General features: G+C 39.4%; 1 protein-coding gene across 1 annotated transcript in view; it reads left to right on the top strand.

Annotated features, from left to right (window-relative positions):
- LOC103003407 (zinc finger protein 665-like) overlaps positions 1 to 13,202 on the top strand; it is a 311,171-nt gene that overhangs the window by 79,155 nt on the left and 218,814 nt on the right. The window lies entirely within an intron of this gene.

The following is a 13,202-nucleotide window of genomic DNA, read 5'->3' as shown; positions in this document are numbered from 1 at the left end:
CCACCAGGGAAGCCCCTTACATTAGGTCTTTAATCAATTTTGAGTTTATTTTTGTGTATGGTGTTAGGGAGTGTTCTAATTTCATTCTTTTACACATAGCTGTCCAGTTTTCCCTGCACCACTCATTGAAGAGACTGTCTTTTCTCCATTGTATATCTTGTCTCTTTTGTCATAGATTACTTGACCATAAGTGTGTAGATTTATCTCTGAGCTTTCTATCCTGTTCCACTGATCTATATTTCTGTTTTTGTGCCAGCACCATACTATTTTGATTAGTGTAGCTTTGTAGTGCAGTCTGAGGTCAGGGAGCCTGACTCCTCCAGCTCCATTTTTCTTTCTCAAGATTGCCTTGGCTATTCGGGGTCCTTGGTGTTTCCACACAAATTGTAAAAATTTTTGTTCTAATTCTGTGAAAAATGCTATTGGTAATTCGATAGGGATAGCATTGAATATGTAGATTACTTTGAGTAGTATAGTGGTTTTGGATATATTGATTCTTCCAATCCAAAAACATGATAATGTCTCAATCTGTTTGCATCATCTTTGATTTCTTTCATCAGTATCTTATAGTTTTCTGAATATAGGTCTTTTGCTTCCTTAGGTAGGTTTATTTCTAGGTATTTTATTCTTTTTGATGCCATGGTAAATGGGATTGTTTCCTTAATTTTTCTTTCTCATATTTCATTGTTAGTGTTTAGGAATGCAAGAGATTTCTGTGTATTAATTTTGTATCCTGTAACATTACCAAGTTCATTGATGAGCTCTACTAGTCTTCTGGTAGCATCTTTAGGATTTTCTATGTCTAGTATCATGTTATCTGCAAACAGTGAAACTTTTACTTCTTCTTTTCCAATTTGGATTCCATTTATTTCTTTTTATTCTCTGATTGCTGTAGCTAGGACTTCCAGACCTGTGTTGAATAATAGTGGCAAGAGTGGACATCCTTGTCTTGTTCTTGATCTTAGTGGAAATGCTTTCAGTTTTTCACTGTTGAGAATGATGTTTGCTGTGGCTTTGTTGTGTATGGCCTTTATTCTGTTGAGGTTGCCCACTTTCTGGATAGGTTTTTTTCTTTTATCATAAATACTTGTTGAATTTTGTCAAAAGCATTTTCTGCATCTATTGAGATGATCATATGGTTTTTATTCTTCAGTTTGTTAATGTGGTGTATCACATTGATTGATTTACATATGTTGAAGAATCCTTGCATCCCTGGGGGAAATCCCTCTTGATCATGGTGTATGATCCTTTTAATGTGTTGTTGGATTCTGTTTGCTAGTATTTTGTTGAGGATTTTTGCATCTATGTTCATCTGAGATATTGGACTGTAATTTTCTTTTTTTGTGATATTTTTGTCTGGTTTTGGTATCAGCGTGATGGTGTCCTCTTAGAATGAGCTTGGGAGTGTGCCTTCCTCTGTAATTTTTTGGAATAGTTTTAGAAGGATCGATGTTAACTCTTCTCTAAACGTTTGATAGAATTCACCTGTGAAGCCATCTGGTCCTGGACTTTTGTTTGTTGGAAGTTTTAAAATCACAGTTTCAATTTCAGTAGTTGTGATCGGTCTGTTCATGTTTTCTATTTATTTCTGGTTCAGTCTTAGAAGGTTGTAGCTTTCTAAGAATTTGTCCATTTCTTCTAGGTTGTCCATTTTATTGGCATATAGTTGCTTGTAGTAGTCTCTTATGATCCTTTGTATTTCTGTGGTGTCAGTTGTAACTTCTCCTTTTTCATTTCTAATTTTATTGATTTGAGTCCTCTCCCTTTTTTTCTTTTTTCTTTTTAATTTAATTTAATTTATTTTTGGCTGTGTTGGGTCTTTGTTGCTGTGCGTGGGTTTTCTCTAGTTGTGGAAAGTGGGGGCTACTCTTCATTGTGCTGTGCAGGCTTCTCATTGTGGTGGCTTCTCTTGTTGCAGAGCATGGGCTCTAGGCATGTGGGCTTCAGTGGTTGTGCTCGGGGGCTCAGTAGTTGTGGCTCACAGGCTCTAGAGTGCAGGCTCAGTAGTTGTGGTGCACGGGCTTAGTTGCTCTGCGGCATGTGGGATCTTCCTGGACCAGAGCTTGAACCTGTGTCCCCATTGACAGGCGGATTCTTAACCACTGCACCACCAGGGAAGCCCCCCTTTTTTTCTTGATGAATCTGGCTAAAGGTTTATCATTTTTGTTTATCTTCTCAAAGAACCAGCTTTTGGTTTCATTGATCTTTGCTATTGTTTTCTACATCTCTATTGCATTTATTTCTGCTCTGATCTTTATGATTTCTTTCCTTCTACTAACTTTAGGTTTTGTTTGTTCTTCTTTCTCTAGTTGCTTTAGGTGTAAGGTTAGGTTGTTTACTTGAGATTTTTATTATTTCCTGAGGTAAAATTGTATTGCTATAAACTTCCATCTTAGAACTGCTTTTGCTGTATCCCATAGGTTTTGGATTGTTGTGTTTTCATTGCCATTTGTCTCTAGGTATGTTTTGATTTCCTCTTTGATTTCTTCAGTGATCCACTGGTTGTTTGTAACATATTGTTTAGCCTCCATGTGTTTGTGTTTTTTTTACAGTTTTTTTTTCCTGTAATTGATTTCTAATCTCGTAGTGTTGTGGTCGGAAAAGATGCTTGATATGATTTCATTTTTCCTATATTTACTGAGGCTTGATTTGTGACCCAAGATGTGATCTATCCTGGAAATTGTTCCATGTGCACTTGAGAAGAAAGTGTATGCTGTTGGTTTTGGATGGAATGCTCTGTCAGTATCAGTTAAGTCCATCTGGTCTAATGTATCATTTAAGGCCTGTGTTTCCTTATTGATTTTCTGTCTGGGTAATCTGTCCATTGGTGAAAGTGGGGTGTGAAAGTCCCCCACTATTATTGTGTTACTGTTGATTTCTCCCTTTATGGTTGTTAGTATTTGCCTTATATATTGAGGTGCTCCTATGTTGGGTGCATATATATTTCCAATTGTTATATCTTCTTCTTGGATTGATCCCTTGATCATTATTTGGTGTCCTTCCTTGTTTCTTGTAACAGTCTTTATTTTAAAGTTTATTTTGTCTGATATAAGTATTGTTATTCCAGTTTTCTTTTGATTTCCATTTGCATGGAATGTCTTTTTCCATCCCCTCACTTTCAGTCTGTACGTGTCCCTAGGTCTGAAGTGGGTCTCTTGTAGACAGCATTTATATGGGTCTTGTTTTTGTATCCATTCAGCCAGTCTATGACTTTTGGTTGGAGCATTTAATCTATTTTCATTTAAGGTTATTATCAGTATGTATGTTCCTATTCCCATTTTCTTAATTGTTTTGGGTTTGTTTTTGTAGATCTTTTTTCTTCTCTTCCTCTTTTGTTCTCTTCTCTTGTGGTTTGATGACAGTCTTTAGTGTTGTGTTTGAATTCCTTTTTCTTTTTTGGGTTTGCTGTTCCCAAGAAGTTTTGATTGAGTCGTCCATATATGTACAAGGGTGTTTTAAGTTGTTGGTCTCTTTCCCGACTAGAGAAGTTCCTTTAACCTTTGTTGTAAGACTGGTTTGGTGCTGTTGAATTCTCTTAGGTTTTGCTTGTCCATAAAGCTTTTGATTTCTCCTTCAAGTCTGAATGAGAGCCTTGCTGGGTAGAGTATTCTTGGTTGTACATTTTTCCCTTTTATCACTTGAAATATATTGTGTCACTCCCTTATGGCCTGCAGAGTTTCTGCTGAAAATTCAGCTGATAACCTTATGGGGATTCATTTGTATATTATCTGTTGCTTTTCCCTTGTTGCTTTTAATATCTTTTCTTTGTCTTTAATTTTTGTCAGTTTAATTGATATGTGTCTTGGTGAGTTCCTCCTTGGGTTTATCCTGTATGGAATTATCTGTACTGCTGCACTTGAGTGTTTCCTTTCTCATGTTGGGGAAGCTTTCAGCTGTAATATTTTCAAATATTTTCACAGGCCTTTTCTCTTTCCCCTTTCCTTCTGGTACCCCTATAATGTGAATGTTGGTGTGATTAATATTGTCCCAGAGGTCTCTGGTCCTAATTTATTTTCATTCTTTTTTCTTTATTCTGTTCTGTGGCAGTGATTTCCACCATGTGTCTTCCACCTAACTTACTCATTCTTCAGGGAATTCCCTGGTGGTCCAGTGGTTAAGACTTTGCCTTCCAACGCAGGGGGTTCAGGTTCAATCCCTGGTCGGGGAGCTAAGATCCCACATGCCTTGGGGCCAAAAAACCAAAACATAAAACAGAAGCAATATTGTAACAAGTTCAATAAAGACTTTAAAAATGTCCACATAAAAAAAAATCTTAAAAAAATAACGTATTCATTCTTTTGCCTCAATTATTCTGCTATTGATTCCTTCTAGTCTATTTTTCAGTCCAGTTACCGTATTGTTCATCTCTGTTTGTTCTTAAATCTTCTAGTTCCTTGTGAAACATTTCTTGTTTCTTCTCATCTGTGTCTCCACTCTTTTTCTGAGATTTTAGATCATCTTTACTCTCATTACTCTGAATATTTTTTCAGGTAGATTGCCTATCTCTTCTTCATTTAGTTGTTCTTTAGGGTTTTCGTCTTGTTCCTTTGTTTGCAACATGTTTCTCTGTCATCTCATTTTGTCCAACTTTCTGTGTTTGTGGTCTCCTTTCCACAGGCTGCAGGATTATAGTTCCTCTTGCTTCTGGTCTCTGCCCCCCTGGCAGGTGAAGTTGGTCCAGGGGCTTGTGTAAACTTCCTGGTGGGAGGGACTGATGCCTTCCCTCTTGTGAGTGGAGCTGGGTCTTGTCCCTCTCCTGGGCAGCGCTGTGTCAAGGTGTGTCTTGAGGTGGCTGTGAGCTTAGTATGACTTTGGGCAGCCTTTCTTCTGATGGGTGGGGCTGTGTTCCTTTCTTGGTGGTTGTTTGCCCTGAGAATTTCCAGCTCTGGAGCCTGCAGGTTGTTGGGTGGTGTTGGGTCTTGGTGCTGAAATGTGGATCCTTGGGAGCTCTCACTCTGATTGATATTCCCTGGTACTTCCACTACCAGTGTCGTTGCCCTCACAGTGAGCAAGAGTTGACCTTAGCCTCCCCAGGAGACCCACCAAGACCCCTAGGCATGTGTAACGCAGGTTCCTATGGTGGTACTGCTTTGTGCTGGGTCCCAGTGTCTGTGAGACCTTGTGTGCGCCCTCCAAGAGTGGAGTCTCTGTTTTCCCCAACCCCATGGAGCTCCTGCACTCAATTACTGCTGGCCTTCAAGGCTAAATGCTCTGGGGGTTCTTCTGCCCAATGCCAGATGCACAGACTGTCTTGGAGCACTATTTTATGTGGAAAGTCCCTGTGTAGCCAGTGTGGGTTTAATAGTTTTTGGTGTGAGAGTTGTTCTTAGTATAGATGTCTGCCAACTCTTTCCTCAGGGTATGCTGGCTATTATCCCCTTTATAGGAGGTGTGACTGACGTTGTGGTGATCAGAGCCTGCACTGGATATTGAGCAGGGCCTCCCATTTGCTCTGTGGTTGTCACTGCCCTGTCAGAGGTGGGGTCTTCTCCCTAGTTGTTGGAGTAGAGATCCCCAGATCTGTTTCTTAGCTGTGTTTCTGATCTGCAGTGCAAGGTAGGTGGGATTGGAGCACTCCCACTGGGAGAGAAGCCACTGAGTATTTCTCCTCTGGAGCTGTTCACCTGTGGGTGTGCTCTGTGGTGTCACCTTTCACCCACTGTGCAAGCTCTCAGATTACACTGTTGTTGGCACAGCTCTTGGCCCCACGTTAACTGTGGGTATGCTGGCAATTGGCCCTGGTGTCTCTCAGATGTTGTTTTCACCAGGCCTCCAGCATAGATCCACAGAAGTCAGGTCCCAGGATTGCAGTAATCATTGATCTGGACCCACTGTGGGTGCTATAGGGCAGTTCTGACTCTAGCCTGGCCCAACCCCCATATGTGTGTGCCCACAAAGTCTACAGCTGCTAAAGCTAGGCCCATCTTGGCTGCAGGAGCACTCCTTGTCCATTCAGATGTTCTGTAGGTGTTGAGTTTACAAGGCCATTTGTGCGGGTGTCAATTCGTGATTTGTGTAGCTGCAAGGAGCGATTTCAGCTTTTCTTCCTTAGTTTCACAGCCCCTGGGGCTCAGCTGTGGTTTCAGCCCCACCTCTGCATGGGGGCCACCCACAGGCATCTGCTCCCAAAGCTACCATGGAGCACAAGATTCCACCCCAGTGAGGAGAGGGTGTGGAGGCAGCATGGTGGCTGGGGTCACAGGAACCCTGGTGGTAATGAGTGTATGGTGGAGCTGGCAGCCATGGGGATGAGAGAGCCAGCCCTGGTGGGGGTCCTTCCTAGTGCCCAGTCCCAGATGTGAGAGAACCGCCCTGGTGGGGGCCCTTCCTAGTTGCCAGGGAGGCAGGGGCCGGCACGTGGGGAGAGAAGCTGCAAAGGTGGCTCTGCCCCTGTGTGTCACTTAACAATGGCGCTTTGCTTCCATGGCAGTCCAGATTTCCTCCATAAGCATTTCTGGTTGTGGATTTCCTCACTCTCGTCCCCTCAGGCTGTCTCCTTGTAGCCAACAGCAGTCCTCTCCCCAGGCTTGCTCTCCAAACCCCATGTTCCAGCCCCCAGTCCCCATCTGCACTGGGGACACATGTCTCAGGCTGGGGTGCACAGGGCCGTAGCACAGACTGTCTATGTAGGTCTCACTCTGCCCTGCCTGCCATGGACCAGTTGCTGCACTCTCTTCTGATAGCTCCTGAAGCTCCCCTTCTGTCTCAACTGATCTCCTCGCCAGTAAGGGTACTTCCCCAGAGGCAGAAACCTCTCCTCTCCTTCAGCTCCCCTTTCCAGAGGTGCCGTTCCCATCCCACTTCCTCTCCTCCTCTTTTTCCCTTCTTCTTTCTCTCTTCCTACCCAGTTACATGGGGACCTTTCTTGTCCCTTTAGGTGTCCAAGGTCCTCTTCTAGTGTTCAGCCAGGGCTCTGTAAGAATTGTTCCATTTGTAGATGTATTCTTTTTTTTTTTTAAACCTTATTTCTGTTTTGAATTTTGGTTTGTTGGCTATGATTGGGAGGCTTTTTATTTATTTATTTATTTATTTATGGCTGTGTTGGGTCTTCGTTTCTGTGCGAGGGTGTTCTCTAGTTGTGTCAAGTGGGGGCCACTCTTCATCGTGGTGCATGGGCCTCTCACTATCATGGCCTCTCTTGCTGCGGAGCACAGGCTCCAGACACACAGGCTCAGTAATTGTGGCTCACGGGGCTAGTTGCTCCGCGGCATGTGGGATCTTCCCAGACCAGGGCTCGAACCCATGTCCCCTGCATTGGCAGGCAGATTCTCAACTACTGCGCCACCAGGGAAGCCCCTGTAGCTGTATTCTTGATGTATTTGTGGGGAGAGATGAACTCCACATCCTCCTACTCCTCCTCCATCTTGACCACCCTTCCCCCCATATGTCTTCTTTTGAGAAATGTCTATTCAGGTTCTTTGTCTATTTAAAAGATCAGGTTATTTGTTGTGTTTGTTTCTATTGAGTTGTTTGAGTGTATTATATATTTTATATATTAGATATGTTTTTCAAATATTTCTTCCCATTTTGTAGGTACTCTCTTCTCCCTGTAAATGGTTTCCTTTGCTGTTCAAACCTTTATAGTTTAAAGGGGTTATTTTTCAGAAAAAATTTTGCTTTTCTTGCTTGTGCTTTTGGGGTCATATCCAAAAATCCATTGCCCATACCACTGTCAAGAAGTTTCCCCCCGCCCTCATTTGTTCTTCCAGTAATTTTACAGTTTCAGATCTTATATTTCTCTAAACCACTTTGAATTAATTTTTGTATATAATATGATATACAGGTCTAATTTCTTCCTTTTGCTTGTGAATATTCAGTTTCCCACTAATTTATTGAAGAGGGTATCCTTTCTTCATGTATGTTCCTGGCACTTTTGTCAAAGATAAGTTGACTGTAAATGTGTAGATTTGTTTGAGGTATTTCATTCAGTTGTTCTATTTGTTCATTTTTATGCTACTACCATACTGCTTTGATTACTATACTTGGTAGTATAGTTTGAAAGTAGGAAGTGTGATGCCTTCAGCTTTGCTTTTGTGCTCAAGATTGTTTTGGATATTTGGGGTCTTTTGTGATTTCATATGAATTTTAAGACTTCTTCTATTTTCTGAGAAAAATGCCCTTGGAATATTGATATGGATTATATTAAATCTGTAGATTGCTTTGGGTAATATAGACATTTTTAACAGTATTAATTTATTCAATCCGTTAACATGGGTTATCTTTCTATTTATTTGTGCCTTCTTCAAACTCTTTCATCAATATTTTATAGTTCTCAGTGTACAGATCTTTCACATTCTTGGTTGAATCTATTCCTAAGTATTTTATTCTTTTTGATGCTATTGTAAATGGAATTTTTTTGTTAACTTTTTCTGATAGTTTCTGTTGTTAGTGTATAGAACCACAAATGACTTTTGTATGTTGATTTTATATCCTGCAACTTTATCAGTTTAAAAGTTTTTGGGGGTGGCATTTTTAGGGTTTTCTAGATATAAGAATATGTCATCTGCAAATGGAGGAAATTTAGCTTTACTTTTATGATTTGGGTTTATTTTATTTATTTCTCTTGCCTGTTTGCTCTGGCTAGGAATTCCAGTACTATGTTGAATAGAAGTGGCAAGAATAGGTAAACTTGTCTTGCTCTAAATCTTAGAAGAGAAGATTTCAGAATTCATAATTCAATATGTTGTTAGCTTTGGGCTTGTCATATGACTTTTAATGTGTTGAGGTATACTCCTTCTATAACTAATTCTTGACAGTCTATCATGAAAGGAAGTTGGATTTTGTCAAATGATTTTTCTGTATCTATTAATATGATCATATATTCTCTTTATTCTCTTAATGTGATGTATCACATTTATTGATTTGCATATGTTGAGCTATCCTTGCATCCAGGCATAAATCCCACTTGATCATGGTGAATGACCCTTTTAATGTGCTATTGAATTTAGTTTGCCAGTATTTTGAGTCTTTTTCCTCTATGTTTTTCAGGGATATTGACCTGTACTTTTCTCATACTGCCCTTGTCTGGTTTTGATATTGGGGTAATGCCTCATAAGATTATTTGAAAGTGTTCCTCCTTCTTTAATTTTTTGGAAGTATTTGAAAAGTATTGGCTTTTTAAAAAAACATCTTTATTGGAGTATAATTGCTTTACAATGTTGTGTTAGTTTCTACTGTATAACAAAGTGAATCATATATCTATATCTATCTATCTATCTATATATATATATCTCCATCCATATCCCCTACCTCTTGCATCTCCCTCCCACCCTCCCTATCCCACCACTCTGGTGGTCACAAAGCACTGAGCTGATCTCCCTGTGCTATGCAGCTGCTTCCCACTAGCTATCTATTTTACATTTGGTAGTGTATATATGTCAGTGTTACTCTCTCACTTCATCTCAGCTTACACTTCCCCCTCCCTGTGTAGTCAAGTCCATTCTCTATGTCTGCTTCTTTATTCCTGTCCTGCCCCTAGGTTCATCAGAACCTTTTTATTTTATTCCATTTTTTAAATGGAAGCATTATTATTTATTTATCTATGACACCTTAAGTAACTTTTGAAAAATTTAAGAGGATGAAAATAGAAGGCATTTTGAAAATTCTTACAACCCTTCAAAGCATTATGTTCAAGGTTATATTTGAGCCTCTCTTTGTATTTACTTTTCTTTCTTTTTCTTTTTTTTCTTTTTAATTTGATCCTGCCACGCATGTGTGAGCCATGTGATGAGGCTTTCTCCCTCAGCTCACCAGTGTCTTTTTTTTTTTTAACATCTTTATTGGAGTATAATTGCTTTACAATGGTGTGTTAGTTTCTGCTTTATAACAAAGTGAATCAGCTATACATATACATATATCCTCATATCTCTTCCTTCTTGCGTCTCCCTCCCTCCCACTCTCCCTACCCCACCCCTCTAGGTGGTCAAAAAGCACCGAGCTGAGCTCCCTGTGCTATGCAGCTGCTTCCCACTAGCTATTGATTCTACATTTGGTAGTGTATATATGTCCATGCCACTCTCTCACTTTGTCCCAATTTACCCTTCCTCCTCCCCATGTCCTCAAGTCCATTCTCTAGTAGGTCGGCATCTTTATTCCCGTCCTGCTCCCTAGGTTCTTCATAACCACTTTTTTCTTTTTCTAGATTCCATATATATGTGTTAGCATACGGTATTTGTTTTTCTCTTTCTGACTTACTTCACTCTGTATAACAGACTCTAGGTCCATCCACCTCACTACAAATAACTCAATTTCGTCTCTTTTTATGGCTGAGTAATATTCCATTGTATATATGTGCCACATCTTCTTTATCCATTCATCTGTCAGTGGACACTTAGGTTGCTTCCGTGTCCTGGCTATTGTAAATAGAGTTGCAATGAACACTGTGGTACATGACTCTTTTTGAATTATGGTTTTCTCAGGGTATATGCCCAGTAGTGGGATTGCTGGGTCATATGGTAGTTCTATTTTTAGTTTTTTAAGGAACCTCCATACTGTTCTCCATAGTGGCTGTATCAATTTACATTCCCACCAACAGTGTAGGAGGGTTCTCTTTTCTCCACACCCTCTCCAGCATTTATTATTTGTAGATGTTTTGATGATGGCCATTCTGACCGGTGTGAGGTAATACCTCATTGCAGTTTTGATTTGCATTTCTCTAATGATTAGTGATGTTGAGCATCCTTTCATGTGTTTGTTGGCAATCTGTATATCTTCTTTGAAGAAATGTTTATTTAGGTCTTCTGCCCATTTTTGGATTGGGTTGTTTGTTTTTTTGATATTGAGCTGCATGAGCTGCTTGTATATTTTGGAAATTACTCCTTTGTCAGTTGGTTCGTTTGCAAATATTTTCTCCCATTCTGAGGGTTGTCTTTTCATCTTGTTTATGGTTTCCTTTGCTGTGCAAAAAGCTTTTACGTTTCATTAGGTCTAGGAGGTGGGTCGTTTTTATTTCCATTTCCATTTCTCTAGAAGGTGGGTCAAAAAGGATCTTGCTGTGATTTATGTCAAAGAGTGTTCTTCCTATGTTTTCCTCTAAGAGTTTTATAGTGTCTGGTCTTACATTTAGGTCATTAATCCATTTTGAGTTTATTTTTGTGTATGGTGTTAGGGAGTGTTCTAATTTCAGTCTTTTACATGTAGCTGTCCAGTTTTCCCAGCACCACTTATTGAAGAGGCTGTCTTTTCTCCACTGTATATTCTTGCCTCCTTTAACAAAGATAAGGTGACCATATGTGTGTGGGTTTATCTCTGGGCTTTCTATCCTGTTCCATTGATCTATATTTCTGTTTTTGTGCCAGTACCATACTGTTTTGATTAGTGTAACTTTGTAGTATAGTCTGAAGTCAAGGAGTCTGATTCCTCCCGCTCTGTTTTTGTTTCTCAAGATTGCTTCAGCTATTCAGGGTCTTTTGTGTTTCCAAACACACTTTGAAATTTTTTGTTCTAGTTCTGTGAAAAATGCCATTGGTAGTTTGATAGGGATTGCATTGAATCTGTAGATTGCTTTGGGTAGTATAGTCATTTTCACAATGTTGATTATTCCAATTCAAGAACATGGTATATCTCTCCATCTGTTTGTATTGTCTTTAATTTCTTTCATCAGTGTCTTATAATTTTCTGCATACAGGTCTTCTGTCTCCTTAGGTAGGTTTATTCCTAGGTATTTTATTCTTTTTGTTGCAATGGTAAATGGGAGTGTTTCCTTAATTTCTCTTTCAGATTTTTCATCATTAGCATATAAGAATGCAAGAGGTTTCTGTGCATTAATTTTGTATCCTGCTGCTTTCCCAAATTCATTGATTAGCTCTAGTAGTTTTCTGGTAGCATCTTTAGGATTCTCTATGTATAGTATCATGTCATCTGCAAACAGTGACAGTTTTACTTCTTCTTTTATAATTTGGATTCCATTTATTTCTTTTCCTTCTCTGATTGCTGTGGCTAAAACTTCCAAAACTATGTTGAATAATAGCAGTGAGAGTGGGCATCCTTGTCTTGTTCCTGAACTTAGAGGAAATGGATTCAGTTTTTCACCATTGAGGATGATGTTGGCTGTGAGTTTGTCATATATGGCCTTTATTATATTGAGGTAGGTTCCCTCTATGCCTACTCTCTGGAGAGTTTTTTTTTTTTATCATAAATGGGTGTTGATTTTGTCAAAAGCTTTTTCTGCATCTATTAAGATTATCATATGTTTTTTTTTTTAGACAGCATATATATGGGTCTTGTTTTTGTATCCATTCAGCTAGTCTGTGTCTTTTGGTTGGAGCATTTAATCCATTTACAGTTAAGGTAATTTTTGATATGTACGTTCCTGTTACCATTTTCTTAATTGTTTTGGGTTTGTTTTTGTAGGTCTTTTCCTTGTCTTGTGTTTCCTGTCTAGAGAAGTTCCTTTAACATTTGTTGTAAAGCTGGTTTGGTGGGGCTAAATTCTTTTAACTTTTTCTTGTCTGTAAAGGTTTTAATTTCTCCATCAAATCTGAATGAGATCCATGCTGGGTAGAGTAATCTTGGTTGTAGGTTTTTCCCTTTCATCACTTTATGTCCTGCCACTCCCTTCTGGCTTGCAGAGTTTCTGCTGAAAGTTCAGCTGTTAACCTTATGGGAGTTCCCTTGTATGTTATTTGTTGCTTTTCCCTTGCATCTTTTTTTTTTTAATTTTTTTTCTTATTAGGCATCAATTTTATACACATCAGTGAATACATGTCAATCCCAATCGCCTAATTCAGCACAAAACCATCCCCACCCCACCGCAGTTTTCCCCCCTTGGTGTCCATATGTCCGTTCTCTACATCTGTGTCTCAACTTCTGCCCTGCAAACCGGCTCATCTGTACCATTTTTCTAGGTTCCACATACATGCGTTAATATACGATATTTGTTTTCCCTTTCTGACTTCACTCTGTATGACAGTCTCTAGATCCATCCACGTCTCAACAAATGACTCAATTTCGTTTCTTTTTAAGGCTGAGTAATATTCCATTGTATATATGTACCACAACTTCTTTATCCATTCGTCTGTTGATGGGCATTTAGGTTGCTTCCATGACCTGGCTATTGTAAATAGTGCTGCAATGAACATTCGGGTGCATGTGTCTTTTTGAATTACGGTTTTCTCTGGGTATATGCCCAGTAGTGGGATTGCTGGGTCATATGGTAATTCTATTTTTAGTTTTTTAAGGAACCTCCATATTGTTCTCCATAG

Source organism: Balaenoptera acutorostrata, chromosome 19 (assembly GCF_949987535.1).
Source record: "Balaenoptera acutorostrata chromosome 19, mBalAcu1.1, whole genome shotgun sequence".
Classification (NCBI taxonomy): Eukaryota; Metazoa; Chordata; class Mammalia; order Artiodactyla; family Balaenopteridae; genus Balaenoptera; species Balaenoptera acutorostrata.
The sequence above is the reverse complement of the archived record's forward strand: the minus strand, read 5'-3'. Positions and strand labels throughout refer to the sequence as shown.